Source organism: Dendrobates tinctorius, unplaced genomic scaffold (assembly GCF_039654945.1).
Source record: "Dendrobates tinctorius isolate UK_male_01 unplaced genomic scaffold, ASM3965494v1 ptg000012l, whole genome shotgun sequence".
Classification (NCBI taxonomy): Eukaryota; Metazoa; Chordata; class Amphibia; order Anura; family Dendrobatidae; genus Dendrobates; species Dendrobates tinctorius.
In genome coordinates, this window is record NW_027361680.1 from 9,664,047 (window position 1) to 9,681,583 (window position 17,537).

Sequence of the window (17,537 nt, forward strand, 5' to 3'; positions counted from 1 at the left end):
GGGGATTTATTAATCAATGCAACCTGTTTTTCTCTGCACATGCTTCACAATTTCCCACTGAACGATCCAAAGTACTTACTATAATCATGCTGCTTACCAACAAGGCTCTGATGTGGGCAAACCCTCTGATTGAAACGGAGGATGAATGTTTGAATCATCTTGATGCTTTCATTTCAGCCATGGGGCAGGTGTTTGATGACCCCAACAGAGGTGCAACAGCTGAAGCAGCCATGTTAACTCTGCGCCAAGGTAAGCGCTCATTAGCCAAATATGCCTTGGATTTCAGGAGATGGGCTCTCGATACCACTTGGGACAGTTCCGCCAAAAAATCTATTTTTCGGACAGGGTTGTCTCCTCTGATAAAGGATGAACTTGCTCGTGCAGACCCTCCCACTGCGTTAGGTGACTTTATTAACTACTGCATCCGTATCGATGCCCGTCTTACTGAACGCCGACAGGAGAGATGGTTCTAAAGTAATTGCACTAACTTTTTCCTACCTTCCACCCCAGCTAAGGAACCTTTGAGTAAAATCACACGAGAACCTGAACCCATGCAGGTGGACTCGGTAGAGACGGGTTAGTGATGCACGCAAAGAACATCGCCTAAAAGAAAATCTATGTTTCTACTGAGGTAAGTCAGGGCACTTCATTATAAACTGCCCCAGCCGCTCTCGTAAGACTACTGCAGCAGTCATTCACTGTGAGTGTTGCGAGAGGAGGTCTGTCATGTCCGAGCCTCAGGCTCCAGAGAGATCTGCAGCCATAGATATTGATTTCTCAGACTTAAACTCCGTTAGTTCTGAGGCTGATGACTGTTTCAACGCTGCAATTTTTCAAGTTTCCTCAGCGGTTTCCCCGCTGAGCTGTAAGAAGAACAATTCTCATTGCTTCCTTTCCATCAAACTCTGGGTTGACTCTGTCTGGGTGTCTAGCTCTGCTATGATCGACTCAGGGGCAAGCGGCAATTTTATGGATATCTCCTTTACTCTGAAACATGGGATACATTCAGTGAAGAAGGCAACTCCAGTACAGATGGAGACCGTGGATGGCTCCCTGCTGACCTCTGGACCAGTGGATCAGGAAACGGAGCCTTTGAAGGTCCTTATGGGTAAAGATCATCAGGAAAAATTGTCTTTTATGGTTATCTCTTCTCCCCACTTTCCCATTATTCTAGGGCTACCATGGCTGCAGGCTCAGAACCCTACAATTAACTGGGAGACCAAGGAACTACACTTTCCGGAGACACAGATGAGTCCAGAAGTTTCAGCTTGCTCTGTTCCTAAAGGAACCATGTCAGTCCCGGAACTACCAGCTGTATACCAGGACTATGCGGATGTGTGTGACAAGAAGAACGCTGACCAACTTCCCCCTCACTGACCATATGATTGTCCAATTGAATTATTGCCTGGAGCAGATACCTTTTGGTAAGATCTACCCCCTGGCGGGGCCCGAGCTAAAGGCTTTGATGGACTATATAGATGAAAATCAAGCCAAGGGCTTCATACGCCACTTCATCTCCTGCAGGTGCACCCATCTTCTTTGTGAAGAAGAAGGATGGTTCTCTGAGACCGTGCATAGACTATTGGGAACTCAACAAGGTTACTGCTAGAAACCGTTATCCATTGCCTTTGATCCCAGAGTTATTGGAGAGAGTGAGGCATGCAAAAATTTTCTCTAAACTAGATCTCCGTGGGGCCTATAACTTGGTCCATATTAGACCTGGGGATGAATGGAAGACTGCGTTCAGGTCACGCTACGGACACTTTGAATATCTAGTCATGCCATTTGGTCTGTGTAACGCCCCAGCCACTTTCCAACACTTGGTGAATGGCATCTTCAGGGATCTCCTAGATACAATTGTGGTGATTTTTCTGGATGATATTTTAATTTTTTCTAGTTCCAGAGAGGAACATCATGGACATGTGAGAATGGTCTTAGAACGCCTAAGACAGAACCATCTTTACATCAAACTTGAAAAGTGTGAATTCCATAGGACCGAAATTCAATTTCTGGGGTATGTAATGTCTACACAAGGAATTAGTATGGATGGAAACAAGACCCAAGCCATAAAAGATTGGCCAGTTCCTAGGAATGTGAAGGAGGTGCAGCGCTTCATCGGGTTTGCCAATTTCTATAGACGTTTTATTAGGAATTTCTCTGAGGTAGTGTCACCTATCACACAACTTACCCGGAAAGAGTCTAGGTTCTCCTGGACCCCTCAAGCATTTTCCCGTCTAAAGGATAAATTTACCACTGCACCTATCCTAGTGCATCCCAACCCCGAACTAGCCTTCATAATAGAGGTGGATGCTTCAGACTGTTCCGTTAGAGCTATACGCTCTCAGAGAACAGGTGAGAAGAATGTCTTGCATCCTTGTGCTTTCTTTTCCCAACGGTTGTCTTTGGCTGAGAGGAACTACGATGTGGGCAATAGAGAATTGCTGGCCATTATTGCCGTCTTCAAGGAATGGAGACACTTCCTTCAGGGAGCTGCACAGCAAATAGTCGTCTTGACAGACCATCGCAACCTTGAATTTATCAGGTCGGCTAAGTGCCTGACTCCTCACCAGGCTCCTTGGAATCTCTTCCTAAACCAATTTAATTTTGTAATTTTGTTAGGCCAGGATCACGCAATGGAAAGGCTGATGCACTCTCTAGGATTCATTCAACAGAGACCCATCCACTTACTCCTCCTAAGACTATTCTTAATGACTCTAGATTCCTGGGAGTGATTCATAATCAAGACCTACTTAAGGACATCAAGGAAGCATACCATTTGGATTCTTTGTTGGCACAACCTCCAAGGGACATTAGTCTTGTCTTTAAGAATGGTGTATGGTTGCAGGGACAACACTTGTATATACCCGAAACGGTCAGAGTGAGAGTATTGCAACTCATCCACGATTCTAAGGTAGCTGGGCATAGAGGAGTTCTAAAGACACAAGAATTTTTCTCTCGTTTCTTTTGGTGGCCCACTTACAGAAAGGATGTTTTAAACTATGTCACTTCATGTGAAGTCTGTACAAGATGAAAAACACCACGCTCCTCGCCAACGGGTCTATTGCAACCATTTCCCACCCCATCTCGCCCGTGGGGGATCCATTTCTATGGATTTCATTGTGGAGTTACCAACCTCTCAAGGGAAGAACACCATTATAGTGGTGGTGGATCAGTTAACGAAGGCAGCTCATTTTATTCCCTGTGTCGGCTTACCCACTGCAAAACAGACATCAGATTTGACGATTCAGAATGTGTTTCGCTTGCATGGAGTACCGGATGAGGTCATTTCGGATCGAGGGGTGCAATTCACTTCAAGGTTTTGGCAGAATTTCTGTGCCGCATTGGACATTAAAGTAAACCTTTCTTCTGCTTTTCATCCCCACACAAATGGACAGACAGAACGGACCAATCAGACCCTGAAGCAGTATCTCCGCTGCTTTATCTGCCACCTACAGGATGACTGGGTGGATCTACTCCCACTGGCTGAGTTCTCCTATAACAACTCTAAGCGCCTCCACTAAGCAGTCTCCTTTTTATGCCAATCTAGGTTAGCATCCTAACATTCTTCCTCGATTTCCCATAGATACGCCTTTGCCGGCAGTGGCTGAAAGAATCACGTCTTTACAAAAGAATATTGATCTAAAGGAAAATCTGGAATTGGCTCAGGAATGGTATAAGAAAGCAGCAGATAAATTTTGTAAATCTGCACCAGCTTTCAAGGTAGGAGACCTGGTCTGGCTGTCAACCAGAAATCTTAACTTAAAAATTCCATCATCTAAATTGGGACGTAAGTACATTGGACCCTATAAGATCAGTAAAATTATAAGTGCCGTTGCTTGTCATCTTCAACTGCCCAGAACTATGAGAATCCACCCTGTATTTCATGTTTCCCTACTAAAGGCTGCAACCCCCAGTACGTTTCCTGGACGTTCTTCTCCTCGCTCTGACCCAGTGCTGGTCGATGGTGAGGAAGAATTTGTGGTGGAAAGGATTCTAGATTCCAGGTTGTACAGAGATCGGTTACAATACTTGATTAAATGGCAGGGCTAACCAGTGGAGGACAACTCATGGGAACCAGTCAGTAACATTAATGCTCCTCGCTTACTCCGCCAGTTTCATCAGAGGTACCCAGACAAGCCTGGTGTGATGGCATCCGGAGGCTGTCCCTAAGGGGGAGTAATGTAAGGTTCTCAGTCTCTTTTGACATGTTTTTTGAAACTCAGTTTTTCCGTCGGCCATTTTGCTTTACGTCTTGCTGCAGCTATCTTGCCCTCAGTTAGTATGGAGTTTCCAGCTTTCATGTTCCCGCCCTGATTCTCTCCCTCTTGCCTCTTAAGCAGCCTCAGCTGAGCAATCAGTGCTTCAGAATCAAGTCTGCAGTTAGCCTGTGACCTGGCTCCTGGAAGCCTTGGACTTGGTACTCCAGCCATCTGCTGCTGCTGAACTTTGGAACACTTGTGGACACTGGAAACCTGTTGCCTGCTAAATCCACAGTTGGAAGGGAAGTAACAGAGAGACCATGAACCTGTTGTGGAAGTTCTGCTGTGCTTAATGATTACTCTTGCCTGCTGTGTCTCCTGCCTTTGTATCTACAAACTGTGTGAACCCTTTTGCTTACTTGTATGAAGTAATACAAGTCCTTCCTAATCACACCTGTGTCTCCTGTGTTTTCCTCGCACCCAAGCACAAGACGCTATAAGAATCATACACAGTACATCACACAGAGAGTCTCTCTCTCTCAGGCCTTATTCAGATGTTCTTTTGCATACTTCTAACACTGAATTTTTTGGTGAGGATGCAAGAGAGGTTTTCATCTGATGACTCTTCCATGAAGACAATATTTGTGCAGGTGTCTCTGAACAGTAGAACAGTGTACCACAACTGCAGAGTCTGTTAAATGTTTCTGAAGGTCTTTCGCAGTTAAGGGTGGATTCTGATTTGCCTCTCTAGCAATCTTAAGAGCAGCTCTCACTAAAATTTAGCTTGGTCTTCCAGACCCTTTCTTGACCTCCACTGTTCTTATTAAAGCGAACTTGTAAGCAGGATTTTGCTCAGTTAACTACAAACGCTGTCAGGTTGGCGCCGTTATACTGATTAAAATGATACATTCGTTGTAATCCATCTTGTGTTTGTTTAATCTGTATTGTAGTTTTTAGCTAATGAGATTCTTGCGCTTCGGAACGGGCCTGTGGGAGGGTCTTTATGTGATGCCCTCTTTACATATACGTATCTGGCCTGGCTTATGACAGGTCACTGATCCTTGAATGACCTGCCCCTAACGGCTGGCGTCATATGATGAAGTTACTTTTCTTTTTTTCTAACCCCAAAATAGTATATACAGTATGTAAAGTAGAGGGCAGGTCACTGAAGGATCCGTGACCTGTCATAAGCCAATACACAAATATTGTAAGCAAAGCACCACATAAAGCTCCGCCCACAGCCCCTCCTTGAAGCACGAGAATCTCATGAACTGAAAGCTACAAATACAGATTAAACGCTTTACCCCCGAAGGTGGTTTGCACATTAATGAATGGGCCAATTTTTACAATTCTGACCACTTATTTTATGAGGTAATAACTCTGGAACGCCTTAATGGATCCTGGTGATTTGGATATCGTTTTTTTTCATGACATATAGTACTTCATGACAGTGGTAAAATTTCTTCGATATGACATGCGTTTATTTGTGAATAAAACAAATTTGGTGAAAATTTGGAAAATTTCGCAACTTTCCAACTTTGAATTTTCATGCCCTTAAATCATAGAGATGTGTCACACAAAATAGTCTCCCAGATGGCTACTTTACCTCAGAACAATTTTGTAACCAATTTTTTTTTGTTTAGGAAGTTATAACGGTTAAAATTTGACCAGTGATTTTTCATTTTTCCAACAAAATTTACAAAACCATTTGTTTAGTGACCACATCACATTTGAAGTCACGTTGAGGGATCTATACGATATAAGAAACCAAAAAGCAACACCATTCTAAAAACTGCAACCCTTTAGGTGCTCAAAACCACACTGAAGACGTTTATTAACCCTTCAAGTGCTTCACAGTAATTTTTTGAAAAAAATATTTAACTTTTTTCACAAAAAATGGACTTCAGATCCAAATTTTTTTATTTTGACATGGACAACAGGAAAAAATGAACCCCAAAATTTGTTGTGTAATTTCTCCTGAGAATGCAGATACCCCATATGAGGGGAAAAAACACTGGGCGCACGGCAGAGCTCGAAAAGGATGGAGGCGTTCCATTTGACTTTTTCAATGCAAAATTTGCTGAAACAATTGACGGATGCAATGTCATGTTTGGAGAGCCTCTGATGTGCCTAAACAGTGAAAATCCTCCATAAGTAACACCATTTTGGAAACTAAACTAGACCCCTCAGGAAACTGATCTAGATGCGTGGTAAGCACCTTGAACCCCCAGGTGCTTCACAGAAGTTTATAACGTTGAACTGTGAAAAAAAAAAAAAATCACATTTTCCCCACAAAAATGTATTTTTTTTTGGCCCCAAATTTTGCATTTTAAGGGTAACAGGAGAAATTGCACTATACAATTTGTTGTGCAATTTCTCCTGAGTACGTCAATACCCCATATGTGAGGAAATACTACTTTTGAGGCACAGTGCAAACCTCAGAAGGGAAGAGTCGTCATATTGGAATTCAGATTTTGCTGGAATAGATTGAGGGTGCCATGTCACATTGGCAGAGCCTCTGAGGTGCCACAACAACAGAAACCCCCTATATGTGAATTCATTTTGTGGTGCAGTGATCATATTGTCACATGTGCCTCACAGAATTTTATACCATTGAGCGGTTAAGAAAGAATAAATTACATTTTTACCACTACAATGTTGTTTTAGGATAACGTTTTTAATTTTTCTAAGGGCTAATAGAAATTTATTTTTACAACAAACTGAGGTCCGTTTTTCCCTGAGTGCGCTAATACCCTACATGTAAATCAGGAAATTTTTTTCAGGCACCATGCATAGCTCAGAAGGCAAGGAGCGCCAAATTTTACTGTTATGGTTTGCAGGTGCCATAACTCACTGGAAGAGCCCATGAGGTACAAGAACAGCACAACTCCCTGTAAGTGACTCCATTTTACAAACTGCACCTCTCAATTCATCTAGGGGTGCAGCACCACGGGTGTGTCACAGAATTTTATACCATTGGGCAGTGAAAAAATAACTGCATTTTTACAAACAAAATTTTGTTTTAGCCCCAGATATTAAATTTTAACACAAAAAGTGGGTAAGAATGGCACCAAAATTTGACTAACAATTTCTACTGAACATGGCAATACCCCATATGTGGCTGTACAGTACTACTTAGCCATACAGAGAGACTCGGGAGGAATAGAGCGCTATTTGCCTCCTGGAGCGCAGATATTCCTGTAACAGTTTGCGGACTCAATATACAGAGCCTCTAATTGCTAGAAGAGCAGAATCCCCCCTCATGTAACCCCATTTTGGAAACTATACCCCTTGGGGAATTTATCTACAGGTGTAGTGACTATTTTGACTCCATGGGTATTTTCCAGAAACAAGCAGCAATGAATGTTGTAGAGTGAAAATTGCAAACTGCCATTGTAGTGACCAGTACATTGCAGTCACCACTAGGTTATGCCCAGTCCGTGCTTCTGTAGGCATGCAACCGTAAGTTAGGCGGACTCTCATCGCTTAAGAAATGCCAAACGTAGGTGCAATATGTGGTTTAGGTATACTGTGGGGCTCAAAAGGGAGGGGGGAGCATTTGGATTTGAGAGCGGAGAATTTGCTTAATTTCTTTTGGCGGGTGAGGAGCAATTTCGCTTTTGTACTGCCAGTAACGTGGAAGCTCCCCTACATTTCCATTAACAGATGACCGACCTGAGTGGGGACTTGCTGCTTTTGTGGATTGAGTTGCAGCTTTTATTGGGAACATTTTACATAATACTTTGGAACACAGTTATCCGGCGCTCTACGCTGACCACTTACTCTGGGGTTTCCATCTACATCTCTGAATGACATGATTCAGATGAAACCCCCGAGGGATCCATTCACTATAATGAGGCAGCAGAGTTACTCTGGACTCCATCTGGCTTCTGTTCAGCGGTGTCCTTCTTTTCAGAAGTGCACAAAACTGTGGCCGTCAGCACTTTTATGCAATCCTAAAAAGAAGGACACCACCGAATCACAGGTCAGGCGGCATCCACAGTGCCTCCATCTGCATCATTATAGGGAATCTTCCGCCAGAAGTTCTGTCTGAATCGCGTATTTCGGAGATTTACATGGAGACCCCGGTGTAAGCGCCCAGCACAGAGCGCAGAATAAATATGTGCTAAGCTGTACTGCAATCTTTGGGAGGCAGAATGAAAAATATCAACAGCAGGTGAAACTTTTTTTTAAACTTTTTACGCCGTTCTTCGTGCGGTATTAGTGATTAGGCGACTTTATTCTTCGGGTCGGTGCGATTACAGCAATACCAGATTTACATTGGGTTTTTATGTTTGGCTGATGTCACACACTAAAAGATGCTTTTTATTGCAAAAAAGTTTTTGCATCACCAAATTTTCAGAGCTATAATTTTTCCATATTTTGGCCCACAGAGTCATGGTGAGGACTTGATTTTTGCGGGACGAGTTGACTTTTTATTGGTACCATTTTTGGGCACATGACTTTTTTTTGGGGGGTGGGGGGGTTGTGCCATTCTGTGCGTAGTAAAATTGATAAGACAGTTTGTTCTTCAGGTTAGTACGATTAAAGAGACACCTCATTTATATTTTTTAATAGGAAAAAAAAATCCAGCGTGGAATGAAAAGGTCAAAAATGTGCTTTATTACTAGTTACTAAAAAGGAAAAACATTTTCCAAACAAGCATGCAGGCAGTTAAAGCTCCATGTAGGACAAGTGAGACAGATCTACGAGTTGAAATGCGTTGATCTGTCTCACTTGTCCTACATGAAGCTGTAACTGCCTGCATGCTTGTTTGGAAAATGTTTTTCCTTTTTACTAACTAGTAATAAAGACAATTTTTACCTTTTCATTCCACGCTGGATTTTTTTTTTCCTATTGCACTTTCTGGTTGCTCTGCCTGATACGTGCGTGGAATTGGATTGGAACTTATCTACAGACATTGTGGTAAGCTGACATTTTTTTGCCATATTTGCATATTTTTAATGTTTTGGAGTTTTTACACAATACAAACTATTCTATAGGCAAAATTATTTTTGCATTTCTTTATTCGCAGAGCTATAACTTTTATTTATTTTTCCGCTGATGGAGCTGTATGGAGGCTTGTTTTTTTGCGGGACAAGATGACGTTTTCAGCGGTATAATGTTTATTTATATCCGTCTTTTTTATCGCAGTTTATTCCACTTTTTGTTCAGCGGTATGATAAAGCATTGTTTTTTGCCCTTTTTTAGGGTGTTCACTAAAGGGGTTTACTAGAGGGACAGTTTTATAGGTCGGGTCATTGCGGTGATACCAAATATGTGTACATTTTTTATTTATATATTTTTTTAATTCAAATATTTATTTATATACACAATATCTTGATTTTTTTAAATTATTTTTGATTTTGCAAAAAAACTATTTTTACAATTATTAAAAAAAATTGTTACTTTTTTACTTTGTCCCACTATGGGACTACCACTTTTTGCCTGCTGATTGCTTGTACAGCATGGGGATGTAGCAGCATCCCCATGCTGTAGAAACTGCCAGCTCTGCATTGACAGGGAAAGTTGTTGATCATGCACTGCGCATGACACCAGCATGTATCCTAGCTATGGTGATAAGATCGGGAAACCATGGCAATGATCACGACCCCGCGACACGCCATGGGATCTCTGATCCACAGACAGAGGGGCCGTCAGCCCTCTGCCGGCCCTTGGAATGCCAGGAGCAGTATGTGACCGCTTCTGGCACTTAGTGCTGTGTCAGGATCAGCTGACACCAGGCGGCGCTAGCCCGCTCACCACCCGTGGGCACGGGAGATCACGGGGACGCAATAATCCGTCCCTGGTCAAATAGGCCCAGGTCACATGGACGGATTATTACAACAACAACAAGATGGATTTAATCAATCAAGGTATCATTTTAATCAGCATAACAGGGCCAACCTAACAGTGTCTGGAGTTTACTAAGCAAACTCCTGCTGACAGGTTCGCTTTAACTGCCATTCCTGAATTACATGTTGAACTGAGGAAAGGGCAACTTGAAAACACTTTGCTACCTTCTTACAGCAGTGATGGCAAAACTTTTAGAGACTGAGTGCCGAAACTACAACTCAAAACCCACTTATTTATCTCAAAGTGCCAACACGGCAATTTAACTTGAATACCTGAGGTTTTAGTTGTGAACAAATAACTCATGATGAGAGCAGGTGGGGGCAGCAGAAAGCAGGCGGCAGCAACAGAGAGCAGCCACAGGCAGGAGCAGGGGTACCATACTGCAGATATAAAGGAATATGCTTCCTATCCTGGTATATACTCTTACCATCCTGGCATATTCTGGTATATGACCCACCATCTTACTATATTGTCCTTCATCCTAGTATATGCTCCCACAATTCATATATCCATGCATATGCTCCCCCATCCTTGTATAGGATGCCCCTATACTTGTACAGTTAGGTCCATATATATTTGGACAGAGACATTTTTATAATTTTGGTTCTAGACATTACCAAAATGAATTTTAAACAAAAAAATTCAGATGCGGGGGGCGTGGCCTGCTGCACATGGAGAAAGAAGCATAGTAGAACTTCTCCGGTGCATACTGACCCCATAAAGCGGCACACAGCTACTTAAAGCAAGCGGCTCCAGACCCGACGGACGGCGGAAAGCAGCGGGAGTGTGGGGCCATGAAAGATTTACGCAGCAGTAGAGGAAAGGGGAGGAAAAGCCCCCTTAAACTCACCCAATTTTATCCGGCGGCGGAGAGTGAGCAAAATGGCGCTGGGGAGCACAGACGCGGCATGGAGGCACAGCGCTCAACCGCCCCACGCTCAAGGGGAGAGGTAGGAGAATCTCCACGGAGGTTTGCGGAGGGGAAACACAAGGGGAGCAGCCTACCTGATTATAACAAGGAGGATCATGTAGGGGTTGACTCCGGGTCCCCCACGGCGCAGGAGGACAGGAGCGGGGGGGAGGACCCGGAAATCCAACCCCAGGCATCCCCTTATGGAAGAGGCCTGAGGGCCTCAAGTGGCCCCAAAGAATACAGACAGAGCAATGTATTAACTTCTGCTGGAGAACCACTAAATGAGCACACTATGAGACAACTTATGTCTGAAATAATGTCTACTTTTAAAAAAGATATGCAAAACATGCTTATATCTATGCAAAAAGACATTAATGTTCTGGAAGAACGCACGTCCCACATAAGATGGCGGAGTTAACTGCTGCGCACAATGAGGTGGTGGACACAGTGGTGTCCACGGATGAAGATGTAGATGCATTAAAACTGAAAGTAGCAGATATGGAAGACAGATCTCGCTGCAACAACATCCGTTTGAGGGGCATTGCAGAAACGGTGAAGACTGAAGACCTCAAAGAATTTCTTACTGATTATTTCTCATGTCTGTTGCCGGACACCACACAGCTCGACTTGATTATGGATAGGGCCCATAGGTTGCCCAAGCCAAACCGTCTCTCGACCGCAATACCGAGAGATGTTATAGTTAGAATCCATTTCTTTCACATAAAAGAGAAGGTGATGGAGGCTGCTCGAAATCCGCCGTCTCTGCCCGACCGCTTTAAAGACATAGTTATATTTGCGGATTTGTCAGCTTTCACTCTAGCGCGCAGGAGAACATTCTCATCATGCACGGGGATCTTAAGAGAACACAATATCCCGTACAAGTGGGGGTTCCCAGTGAAGTTGGTAATAACAAAAGAGGGGCGCAAGCATGTGGCGAACAACCTGGAGCAAGCTTTACGCCTTTGCAAAGAATGGAATCTTCCTCTCAAAACTAGGGAAGTTCAAGGAAAAAACCCACTACCACGACCAATTTTGGAGGAATGGTCCCAAGCGTGAGCAGCATGCAACAAGGAACTGGCTTAGTCTCCTGGAACAGGATATGGAGGTCTGGAGTGGTCCTCTGTTGGTTGATATTTTTCAGGGGAGCTCTTATGGCTTCGTTATTTTCGGTTATACAAGTGGAAAGCAGTTAAATCCTCTGGGGTAGGACTGTCCGGGCCTGAGAAGTCGGGGGTCATTTATGGCAGGACCCCATCAATTACGGCTATCGGGACTTGGACATGGATCATTCACCAGGATCTTCTGAACTCCTGTTTTTGGTTTTGTTTTGTTTTTTTTTCTACATACGGAGATTTTTCATGCAACCTTTTTGATTTTTTATTGCTTCTTAATTTTTATGGTTTCTTTTCCTGTTTTTCTCCGTACTTGGTACTTTTTCTAGTATTGGTCCATTTTTGGGACTTATGTCAGAGCCCAGGCCGTATTTAGTCTATTAAGCTTTTGCTGGGCTCCCGATGCCCAAGACAGGCAGCCTGTACGGGCTCCCTGTATTTGTGCCTTGGAGGGCAGTTATTAGTTTGAATGTTATTTGAGTTTGTGTTTATTTTTGTTTTCATCCACAGTGACAGCATTTCTCAGTCGGATCTTCAGGGGTGGGAAAAAGGGGCGAGAAGCAATTTGAACAAGTAATGACCGTGGGCACCAGTGCCCAGGATGAGTATGAGATTGTATGTTTCATAGCATGTTTGGTAAACCTACACAAGGGAAGAGGGATAAAACACGGAAAGCAGGTTCCCAAAAAATATCATAGAAGAAGCTATGCGGTAATTGAGTATGACACCAGGTTGGTCTATCCCACCAGTATACACAAGATAGAGGGATACAATATACACAGCAGAGGCACTCAGCAATCTTGATCACATTCATAGATGGTGATTACATTTTTATCTGTAAATGCCAAAGGCCTAAATTCCCCATACAAGAGGTCAATATTATGGAAAGAAGCACTGAGGACCAATGCAGTCATACTGTGTATACAGGAGACTCATTTAAACAGTGAAGACATGAGTAGATTAAAACATAAAAGATTCCCTCATGTGATTCTGGCACCGGCGGATAGGAAAAAAGGTGGGGTGTCGATTGCAATAAGGGACTCGGTGGCCTTTTCTCTAACTAATCAAATTATAGATTCTCATGGAAGATACATTATACTGCAGTGTTCAATCAACAATATCCCATACACATTAGTAACCAAATATGCCCCCAACAAAGGACAATATACTCACATTAAGAAGACAATAGCAAAAGCTATTAAAGTCAAGAAAGGCTCTCTAATAGTAGTAGGGGATTTTAATGTAGCGTTGTGGCCCAACATGGATTCCACAGCTAGATCAAATAAACTCAACCCTAGCCCACTTACCAAATTGTTTCACATGCAAGAACTATACGACATTTGGAGACTTAAAAACCCATCTACACGAGATTATATGTTTCTTTCTCACCCGCATAATACCTACACGAGAATTGATTTTTTTCTAGTTGATAAAACAGTAATCCCTCGAGTGTTAACTGCCAAGATAGGTACTATAACTTGGAGCGACCATGCTCCTATCACATTAGAAATAGAAGAGAAGCATGAAACAGATAGATCCCCAATTTGGAGGCTTAACACTTACATCCTGAACCACCCCACTTACGCATCGCAAACGCAACAACCCATTCATGACTATTTTATACAAAATGATAACGGAGAAGTATCGGACGCAACCCTATGGTGTGCACATAAGGCAGTCATGAGGGGAGATTTTATAAAGCAGGCTTCTCACTATAAAAAATCTACACAAACTGCAGTAAATGATATCCAAACCAAATTGGGAAGATTACATAGATTGCACAAACGATCATACTCTCCCACAAGAGCGGCTGAGATTTCAGATCTTCATAAACAGCTACATGAGCTTAATTTACACACATACGAGAAAGCCCTCAAAAAACTCAAAATGAAATATTATTGGCATGGAAATAAATCTGGGGAATTATTGGCCAAACAGGTGAAAATACGTGCTGCAAAATCCCGTATCCCATATTTAAACGGCCTCAACAAGGGAAAAATAATAGACCCTCAGAGAATCACAAACGAATTTGCCAACTATTATGAAACTTTATACAATTTAAAAGGAGATAATCAAACACACCAGCCAAGTGATGCAGAAATAGGGATATTCTTAGACTCAATAAGCTTACCCACGTTATCACCCACACAGAAAGAAACATTATCTCAGGAACTCACAATATTGGAAATCCATAGAGCTATTGATACCTTGAAGCTACATAAGGCCCCAGGACCAGATGGCATTCCAAACAACTATTATATAAAGTATAAAAATTTGATCTCCCCTTACTTGGTGAGAGTGTTCAACGAAGCTACCAAGAATGGTGCCTTTCCAGCAGAAATGCTGAACGCTCATATTATCACCCTGCCCAAGCCAGGAAAGGATCCAAATACCCCGGCAAACTTTCGGCCAATTTCGCTTTTGAACACAGACGTCAAACTATTCGCTAAAGTACTCTCTCTAAGACTCCTACACATCCTTCCTGAGCTGGTCCACTGGGATCAAGTTGGATTTGTCAAAAATAGGCAAACCAGTGACGGAACCAGACGCCTTATCGATTTAATTGCTGAGGTGGAGGGGGGTCGTACGCCTTCTCTGCTTCTGTCATTGGATGCGGAGAAGGCGTTTGACAGAATCCACTGGGGATTTATGGAAAGGACGTTGAGAAGTTTTGAGTTCGGGGGACCCATTCTGTCTTCCATTATGGCACTATACTCTGGGCCTTCGGCCCAGGTATATGCAAATGGGTATCTGTCTCCGGGGTTTAATATCACAAACGGAACGAGGCAGGGGTGCCCTCTCTCCCCATTGATATTCGTCTTATTGATGGAACCGTTTGCCCAGGCTATAAGAATGGAGAAAAATTTCTGGGATCAGAGTGGGCACTGTGGAATATAAGATAGGTCTATTTGCTGACGACATCATATTATGCGTCACAAATCCTGAGGTCTCCCTGCCCCATATATTCAGACTAATTACCCAATTTGGGCAAGTTAGCTATTACAAAATTAATTTAAGTAAATGTTTAATTCTTGATATGGGTATTCCACAGGCTACAAAACAGAATCTAATGGAACAATATCCTCTGACTTGGAAGGCTGACTCAATTCCATACTTAGGGATTCAATTAACTTACCCGATCAAAAATCTGGGGAAAATAAATTATGCACATTTACTGCAGAATATCCATAAGGAATTGCAGTCATTTCCCAAGGCAATGATATCCTGGTTAGGCCGGATATCAGTGGTAAAAATGATGGTATTACCCCAAATTTTATATTATTTTCGCAATTTGCCTATCCAAGTCCCACTTCATACCCTCCATAGGCTCCAATCAGCTTTAATGAATTACATATGGAACCAACAAAGAGCGAGAGTATCCGCGAAATTCTTGTTTTTGCCAATAAAATTTGGAGGGCTAGGATGCCCATGTGTATGCGCATATTACCGAGCTACGTTGTTAGATCAGTTAAGATACTGGTGGGATGGGAACTCTTCAAAGGCCTGGGTAAAACTAGAAGTGCAAATAGTGGGGCATCCCTCTATGGTCTCATATATGTGGCATCTCCGTTTGGCCAAAAAAGAGCAATTGCCAAGACACCCCACAATACGAGCAGGCGCGAACATTTGGTTAATGCAGACGATAGGACAGAAATTACTCCCAACAAGAATACATAAACTTCCAATGAATGTAGTGGGTAACTTGATCCAGAATTTGGATCTGGGAGACTGGATCTTGAAAGGACTACTTAAAGTTGGAGATGTTATGAATAATTCGGATCTCAGACCGTTTGGGGGTCTCGTTAGAATGTTCGGGGTACATAAGAGGGATTTTTACAAATACCTCCAAATTAGACACTTATTATCAAGTGTTAAAACAGAACAACAGGAATTGGTCTCACCATATGAAAACTTTTTTGAGGTTAACAAAGACACAAAGGGGGGAATATCAAGGGCGTATGAGGTCTTAAATGACATGGGCGGCCCGCACTCCCTACCTTTTGTGGGGAAATGGGAAATTGATTTGAAAACACATTTCTGGGAAGAACAATGGGATTACTCTTTTCAAATACACAAAAAAATGTCCCATTGTATTAATCACTTGGAAACATCAAGGAAAATTCTGTACAGATGGTATTATACGCCAGCACGTTTACAGAAAATATATCCTCAATTATCAGACACGTGTTGGAGGTGTAACAAACAGCCAGGCTCGTTGTTTCACATCTGGTGGGAGTGTGGGCTGATAAAACCTGTATGGGCGGAGACACAACAGTGCTTAAGCTCGATACTGGGCTATGGTGTGGAGTTGGGGCCCGAAACTGCCTTGTTGTCCATAGGTCTGGTAGACATGGACCATAACGATGTAATAATAACCACACAATTTTTGACAGTGGTAAGAGTGTGCATTGCGAGCAAATGGAAAACTTCGCAGGTTCCGACTGCTCAAGAAATAAGGGCCAAGATGCGATATAATTGTAGTATGGAAAAGATGATAGCAATCAGCAACAATAGAGGGTACAAGTTTGAAGTTACATGGGGAAAGTGGCTGGAGTACTCTGACTCCAGGCGAGATTAGGATAAGGGGAATGCTGGTGCTCGGGTCTGTCTGGTGTATTGGTAGAGGTTCAACCATTGGGGCTTCAATGTTGCATAATGATTGTTAATTTTTGAAACTGGAAACCAGATAATAGACAATTGCTTATTATTAAAGATAACTGACTGGATGAAAGTGAAAATGATTGATACTGCCCATAATCTGTATGTTCAATTTTTATTTTTATTGTTATACTTCAATAAAAATTATGGTTCAAAAAAAAAAAAATTCAGATGCAGTTGAAATTCAGACTTTCAGCTTTCATTTGAGGGTATCCACATTAAAATTGGATGAAGGGTTTAGGAGTTTCAGCTCCTTAACATGTGCCACCCTGTTTTTAAAGGGACCAAAAGTAATTGGACAATTGATGCCAAGGCTATTTCATGGACAGGTGTGGGCAATCCCTTAGTTATGTCATTCTCAATTAAGCAGATAAAAGGCCTGGAGTTGATTTGAGGTGTGGTGCTTGCATTTGGAAGGTTTTGCTCTGAAGGAAACAAGCGGTCAAAGGAGCTCTCCATGCAGGTGAAACAAGCCATCCTTAAGCTGCAAAAACAGAAAAAACCCATCCGAGAAATTGCTACAACATTAGGAGTGGCAAAATCTACAGTTTGGCACGTCCTGAGAAAGAAAGAAAGCACTGGTGAACTCATCAATGTAAAAAGACCTGGGCGCCCACGGCAGACAACAGTGGTGGAAGATCGCAGAATAATCTCCATGGTGAAGAGAAACCCCTTCACAACAGCCAATCAAGTGAACAACACTCTCCAGGAGGTAGGCGTATCAATATCCAAATCTCCAAATCTTCCATAAAGAAAAGACTGCATGAAAGTAAATAGAGGGTTCACTGCACGGTGCAA

General features: G+C 42.6%; 1 protein-coding gene across 1 annotated transcript in view; it reads right to left on the reverse strand.

Moving 5' to 3' along the window:
* The window catches only part of SLC25A38 (solute carrier family 25 member 38), a 250,829-nt gene that overhangs the window by 6,621 nt on the left and 226,671 nt on the right, over positions 1–17,537 (reverse strand). The window lies entirely within an intron of this gene.